At 42.2% G+C, this 17,567-nt stretch overlaps 1 long non-coding RNA gene across 1 annotated transcript in view; it reads right to left on the bottom strand.

Annotated features, from left to right (window-relative positions):
• Window positions 1–5,490: 5,490 nt before the first annotated feature.
• The window catches only part of LOC121285115, a 31,977-nt gene continuing 19,900 nt past the window's right edge, over window positions 5,491–17,567 (bottom strand). Inside the window, exon 2 of the long non-coding RNA XR_005944602.1 lies at window positions 5,491–8,028. This is a non-coding gene — a long non-coding RNA (uncharacterized LOC121285115). The remainder of the gene's footprint in view (window positions 8,029–17,567) is intronic.

Below are 17,567 nucleotides of genomic sequence, written 5' to 3'. Positions count from 1 at the left end.
GGAATATTGCGTGCAATTCTGGTCGCCACATTACCAGAAGGATATGGAGGTGTTGGAGAGGGTGCAGAGGATGTTTACCAGGATGCTGCCTCGTCTGGAGGTTATTAGCAATGAGGAGAGGTTGGAGAAACTCTGATTGTTCTCACTATAGCAACGGAGATTGAGGGGCGACTTGATAGAAGTTTACAAAATTATGAGTGGCATGGAAAGAGTAGATAGTCAGCAGCTTTTTCCCAGGGTGGAAGAGTCAATTACTAGGGGACATAGATTTAAGGTGAGAGGAGATGTGCAGGGCAAGTTTTTTACGCAGAGGGTAGTGAGTGTCTGGAATTTGCTGCCAGAGGAGGTGGTGGAATCAGGTACAATAATGGTGTTTAAGAGGCAGCTTGACAAATACATGAATAGGATGGGAATTGAGGGATAAGGACCCCGGAAGTGCAAAATGTTTTAGTTTGACAGGCAATGTGATCGGCGCAGGCTTGGAGGGCCGAAGGGCCTGTTCCTGTGTTGCATTTTTCTTTGTTCTTTGTTCTAACTTAATGCTGACTTTTACTCAAGCCTGTCCATACAACTCTGTCTCCTGTCTTTCTACATCATACTGTGGGTGGTGCAGTTCTTCAGTCTGACATTAACCATTGCTTTGCCGAGCACCCTTACACTACAAATTTCTGTTCGATGCCATCAACCAAACTTGAAGGGGGCATCCTTTGTCTCATGGTAACCTTCCCAAAGTCTGCCTACAAGTCCAAAGAGTTTGGGAAGCCACAGGATGAACGTATCAAGGCAGCTTATTGAGAATCTGGCACACACCTGCATGAACCTTTTCTAGGTGGCTGCACACCAGCTAAATATAGATAAAATGAAACCCCCACAGTTTACAAAAACTCCTCCTGTTGTTCTGGGTGTGTGCATTGCTTTGCGTGTGCAGTCAACCCTGCACCTGTGGGAAGCCAGCCAGAGATGCAGACCCAAGTGCCTGTTCATTCTGACTAACATTATTACAGGCAAAATTAACATAATTTCTGGCCCCAGAAAACAATACATCAATGACCTGCCTTATGTGTTTGTGTGCAGCTGACTGGAATATCCTGGATAAGTCTTCAGCAGTGCCCTGGAATTATCCGGAGGCAAACAAGTAACATGTCCTATGGATAATGGTGAGCCTGTAGCTGTACTCTACTTGGATTTCCGGAAGGCATTTGATAAGGTGCTATATCAAAGGTTATTGTAGAAAAGAAAAGCTCATGGTGTAGGGGCAACATATTAGCATGGAGAGAAGATTGGCTGGCTGGCAGAAAACAGAGTCTGTATAAATGGATCTTTTTCTGTTTGGCAGGATGTGATGAGTTGAGCCTCTCACAGGTCAGATTTATATCAATGAGTTAGATGGGGGTAGCAAATACATGGCGGCTAAATTTGCAGATGACACAAAGATAGGTAGGAAAGTATGTTGTGAAGAGAACATGAGGTTGCAGACAGGTTGAGTGAGTGGGCAAAAATCTGGCATATGGAATATAATGTGGGAAAATGTGAAGTTGTTCATTTTGGCAGAAAGAATAAAAAAGCAGAGCACTACTTAAATGAAGGACGACTGCAGAATTCTAAGGTGCAGAGAGATCTAGGTGTTCTAGTGCATGAGTCACAAAATGTTTGTATGCAGGTACAGCAAGTAATTAAGAAGGCTAATAGAATGCAATCCTTTATTATGAGAGGAATTGAATATAAAAAGTTCTGAAGGTCATACATACTTGAAACATTAACTCTGTTCCTCTCTCCACAGATGCTGTTAGACCTGCTGAGTTTTTCCAACATTTTCTGTTTTTGTTTCAGATTTCCAGCATCCGCAGTATTTTGCTTTTATATAAGTAAGGATGTTATGCGTCACTTAAATAGGGCATGGTAAGACCACATCTTGAGTACTGTGCAGAGTTTTGGTCTCCTTATTTAAGGAAGAATGTAAATGAGGCTGCTCATGGGAGGTTTACTAGATTAATACCTGGGATGAGTGGGTTGTCTTAGGAGGAAAGGTTGGATGCTTGCTTGTTTCCACTGTAGTTTGAAAGAATGAAGGGTGACTTGATTGAAGTATAAAAGATTCTGAATGGCCTCGACAAGGTGGGAGTGGAAAGGATGTTTTGTCTTGTGGGCGAGTCCAGAACTGTTTTAAAATTAGGGATCACCCTTTTGGGACAGAGATGAAGAGAAATTTTTTCTCCGCGGGTCGTGCAACTTTGGAACTCTGCCTTAGAAGGCAATGGAGGCAGGGTCATTGAATATTTTTAAGGCGGAGGTAGAAAGATTCTTGTTAGGCAAGGGAATCAAAGGTTATCGGGGTAGATGGGAATGTGGAAATCAAAACATAAACTGATCAGCCTTGATCTTATTGAATGGTGGAGCAGGCTGGAGGGGCAGAACGGCTTTCTTATGCTCTTATTTCATATGTTCATAAGTTGAGTGTGGTGGTCACTTTCACAACCACTGGTAATGCATGGCACCAGGTCCAAGAGTATGTCTTCCTATAAAAGGCTGCAGAAGTCTGCCACCATTTAAAGCAACAGGTTTAACTTCTGAAGCATTGTTCTTCTGATAGGTCAAGAAAGCCTTTATTTACCTACATACCCTGTTATGCAGTTAGTGCCTTCTGTGAGGTCAACCCCTTTGGTACTCCTTTTTCTGCTGACCACCTATAGGTCTCTGCACAGCAAGCTGTTGTTGCTGATGATGTTTGTCGTCTTCCTCATTTGAAGTCAAATCCAAGCCAACCATGGCGCAACCCATCCTCATCGGCATGACACTAGGAAGTTCTGAGGAACAAAGGGACCTTGGCGTGTGTGTCCACAGATCTCTGAAGGCAGAGGGGCAGGTTAGTGGGTTGGTGAAAAAGGCAGTTGGGACACTTGCCTTTATCAATCAAGGCATAGATTACAAAAGTAGGGAGGTTATGTTGGATAAAAACAAAAAAACTGCGGATGCTGGAAATCCAAAACAAAAACAGAATTACCTGGAAAAACTCAGCAGGTCTGGCAGCATCGGCGGAGAAGAAAAGAGTTGAAGGGTCATGAGGACTCGAAACGTCAACAGGTTGTTTTCATTGGAGCAGAGAAGACTGAGGGGCGACCTGATCGAGGTGTACAAGATTGAGGAGCATGGACAGGGTGGATAGGGAGCAGCTGTTCCCCCTAGTTGAGGGGTCAATCACAAGGGGGCATAAGTTCAAGGTGAGGGGCAGGAGGTTTAGGGGGGGATGTGAGGAAAAACTTTTTTACCCAAGGGTGGTGACGGTCTGGAATGCACTGCCTGGGATGGTGGTGGAGGCGGGTTGCCTCACATCCTTTAAAAAGTACCTGGATGAGCACTTGGCACGTCATAACATTCAAGGCAATGGGCCAGGTGCTGGTAAATGGGATTAGGTAGGTAAGTCAGGTGTTTTGTGTCGGTGCAGACTCGATGGGCCGAAGGGCCTCTTCTGCACTGTGATTCTGTGATCTTGAGTCTCAATACCTCCAAGGTGCAAAGATTTAGCCTCTCAGTACTCTCTCCAAACCCTTCCCTAGTGGGATACAATAAAGCAGCTGTGTAACAAGTGACTATTTGCTATTGTTGTATGTTTGACTTCTAAAGAGCCCTATTATTCTTTTTTCCCCTTGGTTACAATGCCAAGTTTCAAAAAGCTCAGGAAACTTACATGCATGTGCCATTAATGATGCATGTGCCATTAATAATTACTCTATCTCTAATGCAATCAATTTTATGGCAGAAAACAACATCATTTTGCTGACCAGGAAATTGAATTGCCTCAATTTAACATTGGAGAACTGCTGAAACCAGGACATTAGCTTTTAGTCCACTTAAGTTATTGAATATCTCTTCAAAACTGGTTTCAAAATCAGAATATATGTTTCACTATAATAATCTGATAACAGCCAATTAATTTTAAATAATCATTATGTAATTCTACTATTTTCCCTTCATTGGTGCACCAGCTTTTTTCTTTCCTAAACATTCTCTTACAGTTGTGTTTAAAACCATTTTGTTATTATGCTTGACCTTCTTCGCTGTGCTTGGCTGTAGTGATATTTTTCTGTCCTGTGGCTATTTTATAGCCTGTTTTAACAGTTTCCTACAGTTTTCCCCATCTTTTGTTTGTAGATTGTGTTTTCTCCAGTGAGCAACCCACTTCATTCGCACCTCATTCCATTCAGTTTGCCTTGCTGAAACGACCCATCCCCCGCACTGGTTGCCAGATGATCTCATCTTTGGTCATTTTGTGGCACCTTATCTTTCAGTGTTTCATTACTTTCATATTAGCAATGCCATGTGCTAACTTGCATGATTAAAATATAGATGCAAGCTCCTCCTAATGGGAAATATAAACAACGTGATGGACCGTAACCTCCAAGCTCCCAGCATTGGATTGGCTGGTGGGTGGTGGTGGTGGTGGTGGTGGGGGGGGGGGGGGGGGGGGGGGGGGGGGGTACCCCAGAGATGTGCTGGGGAACCTTCACAGGTAAGGATTTATATGGCAATTGCCCAGAAATGCAGTCTTCCTCTGGGCAATTGTCCTCTGCTGGGAATCATCCAAAAATACAAATTAAATTGCAAACGTCGGATTGTTCTGGCTGTCTTACATAAATAGTTGCCCAGAAAAAGTTCAAAGAATTCAAATCTCTTCTAACTATTGAGTAACTATTGGAAAGACTCAGACCGAACCAACCCCTCCCATGGGGGACCCCCAGGGGATCCTTCCCACACCCCAGACCAACTACCCCCAGATGGTATTCCCCACAATCACCCCCCCACCCCAGAACCCCCATGGGATTCCACCCACTGGCACAGTACCCTCCCCACAGGCCCGGTAGTCCCCCTACCCAATCCGACGCCGCACTGCCCTCCCCAACCCCAAGCAGGCCCAGCCTGACCCAACCGCCAACCCCGCCCACTCTGCCCCGAACTGACCTGACACCACCCCTCAACCTCCGATTCCCTCCCCCGACCTCTGATTCCTTCGCTGTGCCATCTGGATCTCATCTGGCCTAAGTCTGAAGGTCGGACAACACAGGCATGGAAGAAATTTAGTAAGTAATTGGGTATGGAGTTGCAATCCGAAGCTGATTGCCGATCTGAGGAAGTTACGGCCTGATATGTAGTTTTGGACAGTAGTTTCGATTCTGTCACATACTTCAAGTGGGACCTGTCCCATGTATATTGACTTAATTAAAATTATCTGTGATATTGTGTTTGTATATACACATATATTTCCTCATAGAAGATGCTGTCTTTTAATTTATCTGCAATAGGAGACTGTTAAAGACCTCAGTTACTACCTTTGCCCACTATCTAATAATTAACTCTAGGCTAGCCTGTTTTGTTTTGCTTTCCCATGAGAAATTGGGTGATTTTCATCTTCAGACGTAAATCAGCTGAAACAGTTAAGGATAGGTGCTAATCTCATGAGAATGGTAAAGATCTAATGGCACTCAAATTTCTTGGTTCACTCTGTTTGTATTATTATTCACAGATTGGGGACAGATATAGGTAGGTGTAGGGAGCGCACAAGTGGTGAAAGCAGAAAATTGGAAGTCTGTTCTGGTAGCCTTCCATCTTGTGAGATGATGGTTTGGACCTTGGTGGTCATCTTGTGTTAAACATCACCTGGTGTGGCTCAAATGAAGGCAGTGAGCTGAGAAGGTGCAGGATTTGCTGGCCTTTGTTTGTCTTGGCCCTTTTCTCAGCCAGCTAAGCCATCTTTTTCTCCTTACTTCTTCTGATGCCACTCTGAACACAGCCTCCAGAGGACCTGAGTGTTGGCAACTGTCCCCCAATTGTTTGTGTCCAGATCTGCTACCTTCATATATCACTTGCAGGTGTCCTTGTGGATGTCCAACAGGTCATGACCCACCAGCCAGTTTACTGCACAGAAGGCCTTTGTGTATATGGCTGTTATCAGAATATGGCTGAGCCAGTGCAGGCATCGTTGATATAGTAATGAGTATATGCTGATGGAATTAGCATGCTCCAAAATGTGTGAGTTGGTGACTTTGTTCTGCCAAGGGTATTTCTGAGACATGTGAAGATGAAAACTGTCCAGCCTTTTCTCCTCCCGCGCATATGTTGTCTAGGTTTCACTATTGTAGAGGAGTGCGCTAAAGACGCAAGCTTGGTAGACTTACATTTTGGTGTTCTCAGCCAGGTTGCTGTTGTTGCATACTCTTGTTTAGCTTGGACAAAACAGATGCAGCTTTTGCAATGTACATGTTGATTTCAGTATGAAGTGACATATTGCTGATGATTGTGGAGCCTCCACAACCTCTAACATCACATTATCAATGCTGTTTGATGGCAGTATGACAACATCCTGGACCACGATATTCATCTTGATAGTCAAACTAAACTCTTTACAGGCTTGAAAGATTCTCTCCATTTGCCACTGAAGCTATTCCTTGGTATGGAATGTGTGGCATCATCAGTATAGAACAACTCCGATGAGGACTTGGTGCAGTTTTGTCTTGGATCTCAGGTGGGCAAGGCAGTGCAGCTATCCATTCATTGATTATGGTGTGTAAGTAGATACCCTCTATAGATCAACTGAAGGCATATGATAGCAACAAAGAGAAAAATATACCAGAGTATTGGCAACAGAACACAACCCTGTTTGACTCACTACAGATCTCGAAGGATTCTGATGCTATCCCATTATTGTTGACCTTGCCCATCACATTGTAATGAAAGGAGGAGATCACACTGAGCAGTTTCGGTGGGCTGCCAATTTTCTTCAGCTTAAATAAACTGCCCCTGCTCAGATAATCAAATGCCTTGGAAAGGTCAATGAAGGCAGTATAGAGCGGTCTCCTCTTTGTTCACGGCATTTCCCTTGTAGCTGCTGGACTGTGAAGATCTTGTCAGTCCTACAGTTCTGAAACCACGCGGATTTGGGATAGATGCGTTCAGTCAAGATCTGCAATCTGACAAGGACCACATGGAGAAATACTTTTCCCACGAGACCTAGCAGGGAGATGTCTTAATAGCTACTCCAATCACTGTGGCTGCCCTTGTTCTTGTATACGGTCACAATCTTTGCATCATGCATATCTTGAGGCACTGCCCCTTCTGTCCAGCAGAGAAAGAGAGGTTTGTGTAGATGCTGCAAGAGTGCCGGTCTCCCATCCATGATGAATTCAGATGGTATAGCATCTTCACCTGGAGCTTTGCCAACGGTTAAGCAAGTCAATAACTTTGCTAAGCTTCTTCACTGTCGGTTCGGTACCCAGTATGACAGGCAGGCTCTCTATGGTGTCTGGAGCTTCCTCAGTGACAGTGTTTTCCCTGGAGCACAACTCAAGATAGTGTTCCACCCATCTCTCCATCAGTTTATTGCAGTCGACTTTGACCTCCTATATCTTTGTTTTCAACAGATCTGTTTTCTTTTGAGGATGGACCCATTGCTTTTTTAATCCCATCATATGTGCTCCTGTATTGGAACATGTGGATATTCTGGTGAATTTGTAACCAGTCATCAGTGGTGCACCACCTAGCAATCTGTTGGACCTCACTTTGACCAGCGATGAGTGCATTCAGAGTTTTCTACCTGGATCGCTCATGTAAATCATGAGAACTGATCGCTTCACAGGTTCTAGTACAGCAATATTAGCCTCAAACTAGTTAGCATTTTCATTCTTGTTTTATGTTGAGTGTGCAGTATTGTAAATGTTGTCTTAAAGTATGTTCCATTTTACTTATGCACCATGTGGGATTGCCAGAGATTGCCTCTTCAATGGAGTTGAGGAACTGTTGGTTTTTAATCTATGTAGGCAATATGAGGATGTCCTTTTTGCTTTGAATGGAAAAGGTTCAAGGGTTGCATCCTGATCCTAGTACACGCCAGAGAGTGATCTGTATTGCAGCCAGTATAATGGTAGCTGCATGTGTTGAAGGTAATGTTGAGAGAGTCATGTCTGGTGATGGCACCTGCTGGACCTGATCAATGTCCTAACCTTGGATGTCTCCAGGATATGTGTGACATGGCTTGTTCTGGAAAAAAATAAGTATTAGTTACACAAAACTCGAGCAGCAAGGCTCAAGTAGTCTCTGTCCCTTTTTATTTATCTAACCATTGCCTTGATGTCAGAGGCAAGTGTGCTATGCCTCATGGTCTGTGCCTATTCTTGCATTGAAATCCCCCATTAAGTAAAGAAGTTCTGACTGAGGAATATTGCTGATACCAGTGTCAAGCTTCTCATGGAACTCCACTGTGTAGTGCACCACAGTGTAGGAGCATAGATACTCAAATGGTTAATTGACCTTGTTTTGAGTAGTTGTCGAGAGCACACAGATGGTGGAAATAGAAAATTGTAGATAAGTGAAACTTAACTACGAGTCTGCAGGCAAGTGAATGAGCAACTAACCACCTGACCCCTTGGTAATAGCATTGGTAGAAAAATTAATATCTGTATTTACTAGATATATCCATTTATTAAATCAACTATGATGCACAGACTGAACCTCAAATAAAAAAAACACCCAAAATGCTTACATTGTGGTATGAATGTGTAGTATTTATTCTCTGCCTTGTAAATGCATACTGAAATCACATTAGAAATGGTAAAAATTCTGAGTCATCTTGAATACTTTAAAAATTTACACTAAATGTTCATGCTTGATATACAAAACAACGTAGAAGAAAAGATGTGTGAACTACTTAAATTCACCACTATTTTCCAGGACCACATTACTGTGCTGTATGATGTCAATAGTTATTTACATTCCATAGAAAACTGCTTTGGAACTGATCAAAATAACCTTTGATATTTTAAAAAGTTGGTGGGGAGTGGGGAAATTTGTTCGCTGCAGACCGTATCTGACAATACTGGACCACAGCACTGCCTGGCCCTGGAGAATAGAAGTAGGTTGCCTAATACTGTGTGAAGCAATTACAAGCAAAGGTTAAGATTTTCCTGCAGGCTTCAGAATCCTGGCTCAAATAGGGTCAGAAGTCCACACTGGGAAAGTCACTCTCTGCGATTTTCCCTGAATTGACCAGTTAATAGCCAGAGGGTGTCCTATTAAGGATGGAGCAAGGATACTCAAAGCTGGAGGACCAATAGGTGGCTGTCTAACTTGAAAGCAGCAGCAGGATGCCATGGCAGGTTAAGTATGAGAGAGGGTGCCCCAAAACAGGGGTGCGTCTCTCCAACTTTTTCAAATTCAAAATCAAAAGGAGGCCTTTGTGGCCAGGCCACCACATTTGGAGGATATTGGGCAGGAAACCCCCTCCAAAAGGTTGGTCTGTGGTTGCTGCTGAATCCAGGAAGGCAGCAAAAGCCTCTAAGCTCACCTGGAGTGGCAACCCTTTGTTTAGAAAGCTGGGGCGGGTTAGATAGAAAGCAGGAAACTACAGGTGAGTTAGCTTAACAGCTGTCATAAGGAAAATGTTAGAAATTATTAAAAACATTATAGCAGGGTACTTAAAAAATTCAAGATAATCAGGCAGAGTTAACATGGCTTTTGTGAAGGGGAAATCATGTTTAACCAATTTATTGGAGTTCTTTGAAGGAGTCACATGTGCTATGAATAAAGGGGAACTGGTGGATGTACTGTACTTAGATTTCCAGAAGGTATTTGATAAGGTGCCACATCAAAGGTTGTTGCAGAAAATATAAGCTCATGATGTAGAGGGTAACATTTTGGTATGGATAGAAGATTGGCTGCTTATAGGAAAAATAAGAGGGTTGCCATAAGTGTTTTTCTGGTTGGTGGAATGTGAAAAGTGGTGTGCCACAGGGATCAGTGCTGGGGCCTCAACTTTTTACAATTTATATAAATGTCTTGGATGAAGGGACTGAAGGTATCGTTGCTAAGTTTGCAGATGACACAACAATAGGTAGGAAAGTAAGTTGCGAAGAGGACATAAGGAGGCTACAAAGTGACATAGGTTAAATGAGTGAGCAAAGCTCTGGCAAATGGAGTATATGTGAAATTGTTCATTTTGGCAGGAAGGATAAAAAAGCATATCTAAATGGTGAGAGATTGCAGAGCTCTGAGATTCAGAGGGATCTGGGTGCCCTAGTGCATGAATGGCAGAGCAAGCTTGAGGGGCCAAGTGGCCTACTCTTGCTTCTAATTTGTATGTCCGTATGTTCATAGGAGGCCGCATCCAGGCAACTAATCTGTCCCCTGCTGCCTGTGGGGGAGACCTGGAGGTCGGCCTCTGACAATAGGCTGTTAATTATTTAAATTCGACATACCTTGATTCATATCAGCCTGTTGAAAAATTCCTTTCATATTTGTACCAGACACAAAACCAAAACAATTTGCATTGCATCTGTTTCAATTAAAAGAAAATATTGGATTTATACAGAAACTAAGGAAATGGAAAGTGACTTGGTTGTTATAAACCAGCACAACATCTCATGTGTTAGAAATACTCCAGAGCCAGTTACTTGATATAATTCAAAGAAATATAGCAATGTCTTGCACTTTTCCATTTGTTGCTTCTCATTTTTTGTTTTTCGTGGCAGAGATTTCAAGGATCATAGTGATGGACAAGGAACATCTGCTTGTGTACTACATAATTAGGCTACTATCCCATGTGATTCAGCTTGACAGTTTAATTACTGTCTTGGTTGATACTGACATCAGTTTCTTTAAATTATTAACAATAATGGTTGTATTATTGATGGATTTTGCACATATTTTGCTGTCACCAGGTCCTTTTTATTAGGGATGGGGGTGATATAGAAACATTCCTCCTGCTAGTAGCCAGTAGATCCATTATTTATTTTGTCAATTCTTTCTTCTTTCCTCAAAGCACTGACTATCATTGATGTACAGTTCCATAGAGACTGTTAACAGTATGATATCTTACCAAAAGTGGTAGTTCTTCAAATGTGATTGTATGCGGTGCATGTTGGCTGAGTAGTAAAAGTAAGGTTGTAAAGTATGTATCAGTACATAATAGTACTCATCTGCAATAGCTATATGAGAATGAGTGCTACAGGGAATTAATGAACACTCATGGAATGTCCAAGTGAAATAAACATCCTAAAACATCAAAGTCATGCACAACAAGCCGTTACCCTTACCACTAAAAAACTTGCATGCCACCAACATATACACAAACGATGATGGGATGTGATAGCCATACTTTTCCTATGCAATTAAATCTATAAAAAATACACAAGCCTTTGTGAAGGGGTGGAGATTTAGCACAAGCAGTTAAGATGGCACCCTTATTAAGGACAATAATGGATTAACTCCTTGTGTGAGCTTCTGCTGGAGTTACAAATTTCAATGGGAGCAGACAATCACATAGGTTTATTGCACTGTACTTCTCAATTGAGCTATGTGTCCCGCACCTATAATGGGGGCAAGAGATAAGCACCTGATGACCTCAATAACCAGACAATGGAAGGAGATCAGCTCCAATGGTGTAAAAGATTGGCATTCTCAAGGTCAATTATCAGCAGGAAATAGGCAACTTGTATCTTTCACAGAAAACCCTTTCTTTTTAAAAAAAAAGGAATATCAAGGATGAGATCATATATGTAAATCAGATCTAAAGGTTTGGTTTGTGCCAAATTTGGCAAACGACTTGGCCAGGCCAGCAGCAGCAATGGTATAATTGGGAACAGAATTACAAAGTTAAGTATTAAGTTAGAAACAGAGTAGGGGGTTAGCCTCTAACAGGACAGAATCCTGGGTAATGTAACTGTATTTTGTAATTGCTGAGCACAAACCTTCTCTGAAGGCGGTGGGTAAATCAATAATGCGATTGTGGATTATCAGAAGGATCGTTCCCTCCGGGACACCCTGGTCCACTCCTCCATCACCCCCTACACCTTCCCATGCAACCACAGAAGGTGCAACACCTGCCCCTTTACTTCCTCTCTCCTCACTGTCCAAGGGCCCAAACACTCCTTTCAAGTGAAGCAGCATTTCAATTGTACTTCCCTCAATTTAGTCTATTGCATTCGCTGCTCCCAATACGGTTTTCTCTACATTGGAGAGACCAAACGCAGATTGGGTGACCGCTTTGCGGAACACCTTCGGTCTGTCCGCAAGCATGACCCAGACCTCCCTGTTGCTTACCATTTCAACACTCCACCCTGCTCTCATGCCCAGATGTCCGTCCTTGGCCTGCTGCATTGTTCCATGAAGCTCAATGCAAACTGGTGGAACAGCACCTCATCTTCTGACTAGGCACTTTAACTGTGTTCCTCTCCGCAGATGCTGTCAAACCTGCTGAGGTTTTTCAGGTATTTTTGTATCAGAAGAAACTTGTCTCGCTAGTCATTCTGGTCCAGCCATACATTTGCGATATAACAATAACACGTATTTAAATAGCACTGTTAATGTAGCAAAAGATCACAGGACACTTCATATCAAACAAAATTTGACACCAAGCCACATAAACTTCTCTTTCTTTTGATCAAGCTTAAGGAGGGAGTTCCAGATCTTAAGGCTTCAGCGGATGAAGCCTTTCAACGATGGGGTGACTAAAATCAGGCATGTGCAAGAGGCCAAAATCGGAGGGGTGCTAATAGCTCGGAGACCTGTAGAGCTGGAGGAAATTACAGAGAAGGGGAAGGACGAGGCCCTGGAGTGTTTTTAAAACAAATGTGAGAATTTTAGAATCGAGATGTTGTTTAACCAGGAGCCAATAAAAGTCAGAGAGCACAGGTGATAGATGAACAGGACTTGGTGCAAGTTAGAATTTTGGCTGCCGTTTTAAATGAGCTTAAGCAAATGGAAGGTGACAAATGAGAAGCTTACCAAGAGTGTGAGAATAGTCAAGTCAAGAGGTAAAAGAGGCTTAGATTAAGGTTTCAGTAGCAGATAAGCTAACAATATACACTTAAGGGCAACCAGGATATATGACAATATTGGATATAGACCCAATGGGCTGAATGTTATGGGGCAGGGGGTATATTGCTCACCGTCAGCCCCATACCCCAACCTACCCCGTGGCGACCTACTTTAAAAAAGCTGCCCCACATCAATAATATGCAATGGGTGGCCTGAGAATTGGACTTCTGCCCCTCAGTGGAAGGAAGTCCTGTCCTTGAGCTGCCAGCCGGCAGCTCTTGCAGTCCCAGCAGTGTCAGAAGTAGTGGACACTGTTGGGACTGCAAGGAGTCCCACAAAGATTGAAGATGGACACCGCACTGAGGATAAGTCCAGGATTTTTGGGCAGGGAAGGATCGGGTACCCTAGGGAGGGGGATTGGGTGTGGGGTTTGGAGGCCAGCCGGGGAGGCACAAAGAGGAGGGTACAATTTTAGAGGGGAGTGCCCCTGATGTGCACAGGGCACCCCCCAAATGAAGGTTGAGTGGACCAAAACTGTGGTATCATATGAAAGGGCATTCTATGTAAAACATGAATGTCCTGACGACTCCAGATCCAATTTTTGCATTTTTTCTCACTCTTTTTCTCCTTAACTAACCTTTCTTTCCTTCTCTATCTGTTCTGTATTGATTTTCACCTTAATTCACCCTATTTCCTTCTCTGTCACTCTTTGTTCTTAAAACTCATTGGTTAAAGGAGATGGATGCTTGGTCCTGTAATCCACCAAGACCCCAGATACCTGAGGTCACTGTGCTGTCATCAGCTGGCACTTCCAGTAACTTGTGGCATATAACAAATTTTAAGCTGAAGAATGAGGTGAGAACTAACAAATGAGATGCACGATGTCATGCAACAACACATTCTGGACCGTTATAAATGCAATATCTTTCATTCCAAGAGTAAGGTAACACCATGGCTCAAGAACACCCTCTACTGCTTGTTAGGTTTGGAATTTTGACCAGTACACAAGCTAAAAATTTTTAAAAAGCTATAATTTAGCACTCTTCACTAACAATATAGAAAGAAAGATTTGTATAGCACCTTTCGTGAACTTAGGACATCCCAAAGCATTTTCAGCCAACTAAGTACTTTTCAAAGTGTAGTCAATGTTATAATCTAATACAAGAAAGTTATAGAAGAAAAGGCTATTCAATCAAATCTATTAAGTTTCAAATAGACATCAGCTTAATCTTTTGTTTTGATAGACCTGTTTTACATAATTGATATTGCTATCTTCAGAGGCCCATGAAAAGACAGTGCAAGATTGTCAACTCTTTAGATGTATTCTTAAGATGTTTGACCACATGATGCCTAATTATGTCTGACCAAATGACACTTACCTGCAATTTGCAAATGTTATATTTATCTTAAAGGCTGAGTCTCTTATAGCCGAGTGTATTTATTCATGATTTTGTGCCAAAATGTTCTGAAAATTGAAAGGCTGCTGTTTGAAGTTTCCCTTAAAGTTAAAACCCTTGTTTGTGGTTCTCTGTTCCCTCTCAAATCTGAAATCAACTTTAATCATATTATGATATCACCCCTATTCAGGGGGTTATATTCTGGAACTACATCTCTGTTCTTCCCCACCCCCATATATTTCTGGACAGATGAACAGAACGTTGCACACTAAAAATACTTCTCCATGAATCGCAACATCTGCAGTATAGATGGATATCATTTGGCAGATTGTGTTCTCAGGGTGCTCGTAGCAGTGCTCAGAGATCAATCCCTAACTTTGGGAGACTCCAGGAAGATTGATGACCCCAAGTCTGAGCAGAGTAATTTTGGCTTGGCTGAGTTTTTGTACCCAAGTTGCTGTAACTTCCAACCTCAAGGTCAGTGTATCTGGGTGGGGGGGGGGGGGGGGGCGGCGGCGGCAGTACCCCAAAGATGCACTGGGAACACCCCCCCTTCAGAAGGTCCAAGGTAAAGATTGCGTAGCAATTGCCCGGTAAATTCAAACTTCCAAATGGGCAATTGCCCTGCACTGGGAACCATCCAAAAATGCGATTTAAATTGCAAACTTTGGATGGTTCAGACTGTGTTACAGCAATAACTACCCATAAAGAAGTTAGAAGAATTAAAACCATTTCTAGCTTCTGGGCAACGATTGTACTAACCCACCCTACCTCCACAGCCCCTCCCCCCCACTCCCACCCCCAAGGCCCAATTCTAGACTCTTCTACCCCTGCCCCCCAACCCCGCCTCAAATCTGATCACATCTTCTCCATGGCTTGTTAAAGACCTTGAAATTTGACAGGATCTTTAAACTTATCTGGTTTACAGCAGCTGGTGCTGTAAAAAAGGGGGCCTGGCTTAATTTCCTGTGACTGAATTGCCCTCAACTGCAAGCCCTGGAAGTGCACTACACAGATCCCACCCAGCCTGAGTTGGAAGATCAGGCGAGATAGGATTGCCTGAATTTCCAGGTAAATAAATTCGAGCAGAGAGGGAATCTGACTCAGTTACGGCCCACTATATGATTGGGAGGAAGCAAAGTTACAACCAGAGAAAAATGTATTCACACATGGACTCTGGGAGCAGCTAAAGGCATTCCTCAGGTTAACCATTTAGAACTGCATGTTTGTTCTCAACTACACTGATCTAACCATACTGTTAACTGATTTTGACTTAAATTGTGATGTCTGCTCTATTTATGTGAAAAATGCATTGTATGTAGATCCCATGCTTGTCAGTCAAGCTTACAGTCCATATGGACCAGTTAGACAGGGACATTTTCACCAGGGTGAGCTGCATGAATGATTACAGGTCATCTATTGGACCTGCAAGCTACTGTAATAAGAAATAGCCACTCATCAATTGAAAAAGAATGCCAAAGCACTTCAAAAGTTACAAGTTCACAAATGTTGCACTATGTTAATGTGTATTTTGATCACAGATCTTAAAGCTTGCTTAAATTTACCATGGAACAAAAATGAGTGTGTTATGATGAAGCACTGAATTACAAGGGTATAATATAGCCATCTAATATAGTTACTGCTTGCAGAAGAGGAGTGCTAATATACAAGCTGGGCGGCAATAAAATCCAGCTTCAATACTCAATTGACGTGTTAACAATACTCGCTAGTATTGTCACCCAGAAAGGGTGCATTGTGAAAAAAATGAAGAAATTTTGGCTATAGGTCAAACTATATAATATATATATATATATACATATATACACACACACACCCCACAGGTTAAGTAGCTTAAAACAGATTCTTTTAAGAGACATACCACTGTCAAGATGGGAAAGTGATTCTCATTGCTTCAGAAAACCAACAAGTTTCAAGTTTTGTGGCATCATCAGCTTATTTAGTTACATTATCCCATACGATTCACTTACAGCTATCTAGTATCTTCCATTAAGTTCAGTATTGCTATGTATTAATGGAAGCACAAATATATTTGAAAATGCAGTATTCGAACGTTCTGTTCTTTCCACTCTCTCGTGTTAACAATTTTATTGGAATATTGAATGTTTTTAGATTCTTTTTAAGTCGTCCAATATAAGAGCCCAGGCAAAATGTAGAAATCGATGGATTCTAAACAAACTCAAATGGCCGTGGCAAAAGCGAACAACTGCGGATGCAGGAAACCTGAAATAAAAACAGAAAATGCTAGAAACACTCAGGAGGTCAAGCAACAATTGTGGAGACACAAACAGAGAACTGCCATGATTGTAATTGGGGGACAGGAACGGAGCATGCAATGACAGAAGCAAGTTCGAGTCAAACTTTGGTAGATGTGGAGTCCCTGTTGATTTTTAAGAATATGTAAAAATGAAAGGTAAAGCCCAAGGTGCAGGTGTGAGCTCAAGAGTAAGTGTGGGAGCAAATTCAACCACTTGTTAAAAGCTGCTGAAATAGAGATAGTATTACACGAGCTATTTGTGAAGAGGGTTGATCTCTGTATCATGCCATAATAGAACAGCCTGGAAGGTGGTTGCAGGGTGTTGATTGCAGTTTGGTAGGTTCAAAGAAGTCTTCATAGTCATACATAAGTTAACTGTAAGTCTTTATTGACTCTTAGAACTATTTTCAAATATACAGTAAAGGGTACAAGCTAGGAGCTATCTCCATGCTTGCTGGTACAAACGGCTCTGTCCAACAGTAGACTGATGCTGGGTGCGGGTCATGTGCTCTTACACCATTGTGGGCAGTACTGTATTTAGTTCCACATTAAACCTATATGTGCCAGACCCTTGTACTACAGAACTAAATTTCAGCCCACAGCCACTGTTAGTGGATGTGCCAGTATAATCTACAATGGTAGCTGCAGATGAAATAACTCAACATCTGCCTCTCTGCTGACAAACCCTGAGAAGATATTTCAACCTGGTCATTGCAAGGTCATTGTGCTAGGGTTTTTAGAAATGTTTGGTGGCTTCTTCACATGTTCTGCCAATTAAGATATACCCTTGGCTATTGATCATCTTTCATGCATTGCTATTGAGAGTTTGACATAAAGGTTCTTCTAAGCAAGCATGTAACATTACAGCTAGTTAGGAATTCACATATCTGTTATTTTGGTCTATTGTGCCAGCTTCCTTCAGAAAGAGAAGCTGGAACATGCACTAATTGCCTGCCAAAGCAAGTTACAGGCACTTATAACCATATATTCAGTTGTGTTAGTATTAGAGCATTTCCTATCAAATGGACATTATTAACATTTTCATATTCAGCATGCCAGAATACATTCCCAAGTTAATACTTAAATGATGCACT

This window comes from Carcharodon carcharias, chromosome 12 (assembly GCF_017639515.1).
Source record: "Carcharodon carcharias isolate sCarCar2 chromosome 12, sCarCar2.pri, whole genome shotgun sequence".
Taxonomy (NCBI): Eukaryota; Metazoa; Chordata; class Chondrichthyes; order Lamniformes; family Lamnidae; genus Carcharodon; species Carcharodon carcharias.
The sequence above is the reverse complement of the archived record's forward strand: the minus strand, read 5'-3'. Positions and strand labels throughout refer to the sequence as shown.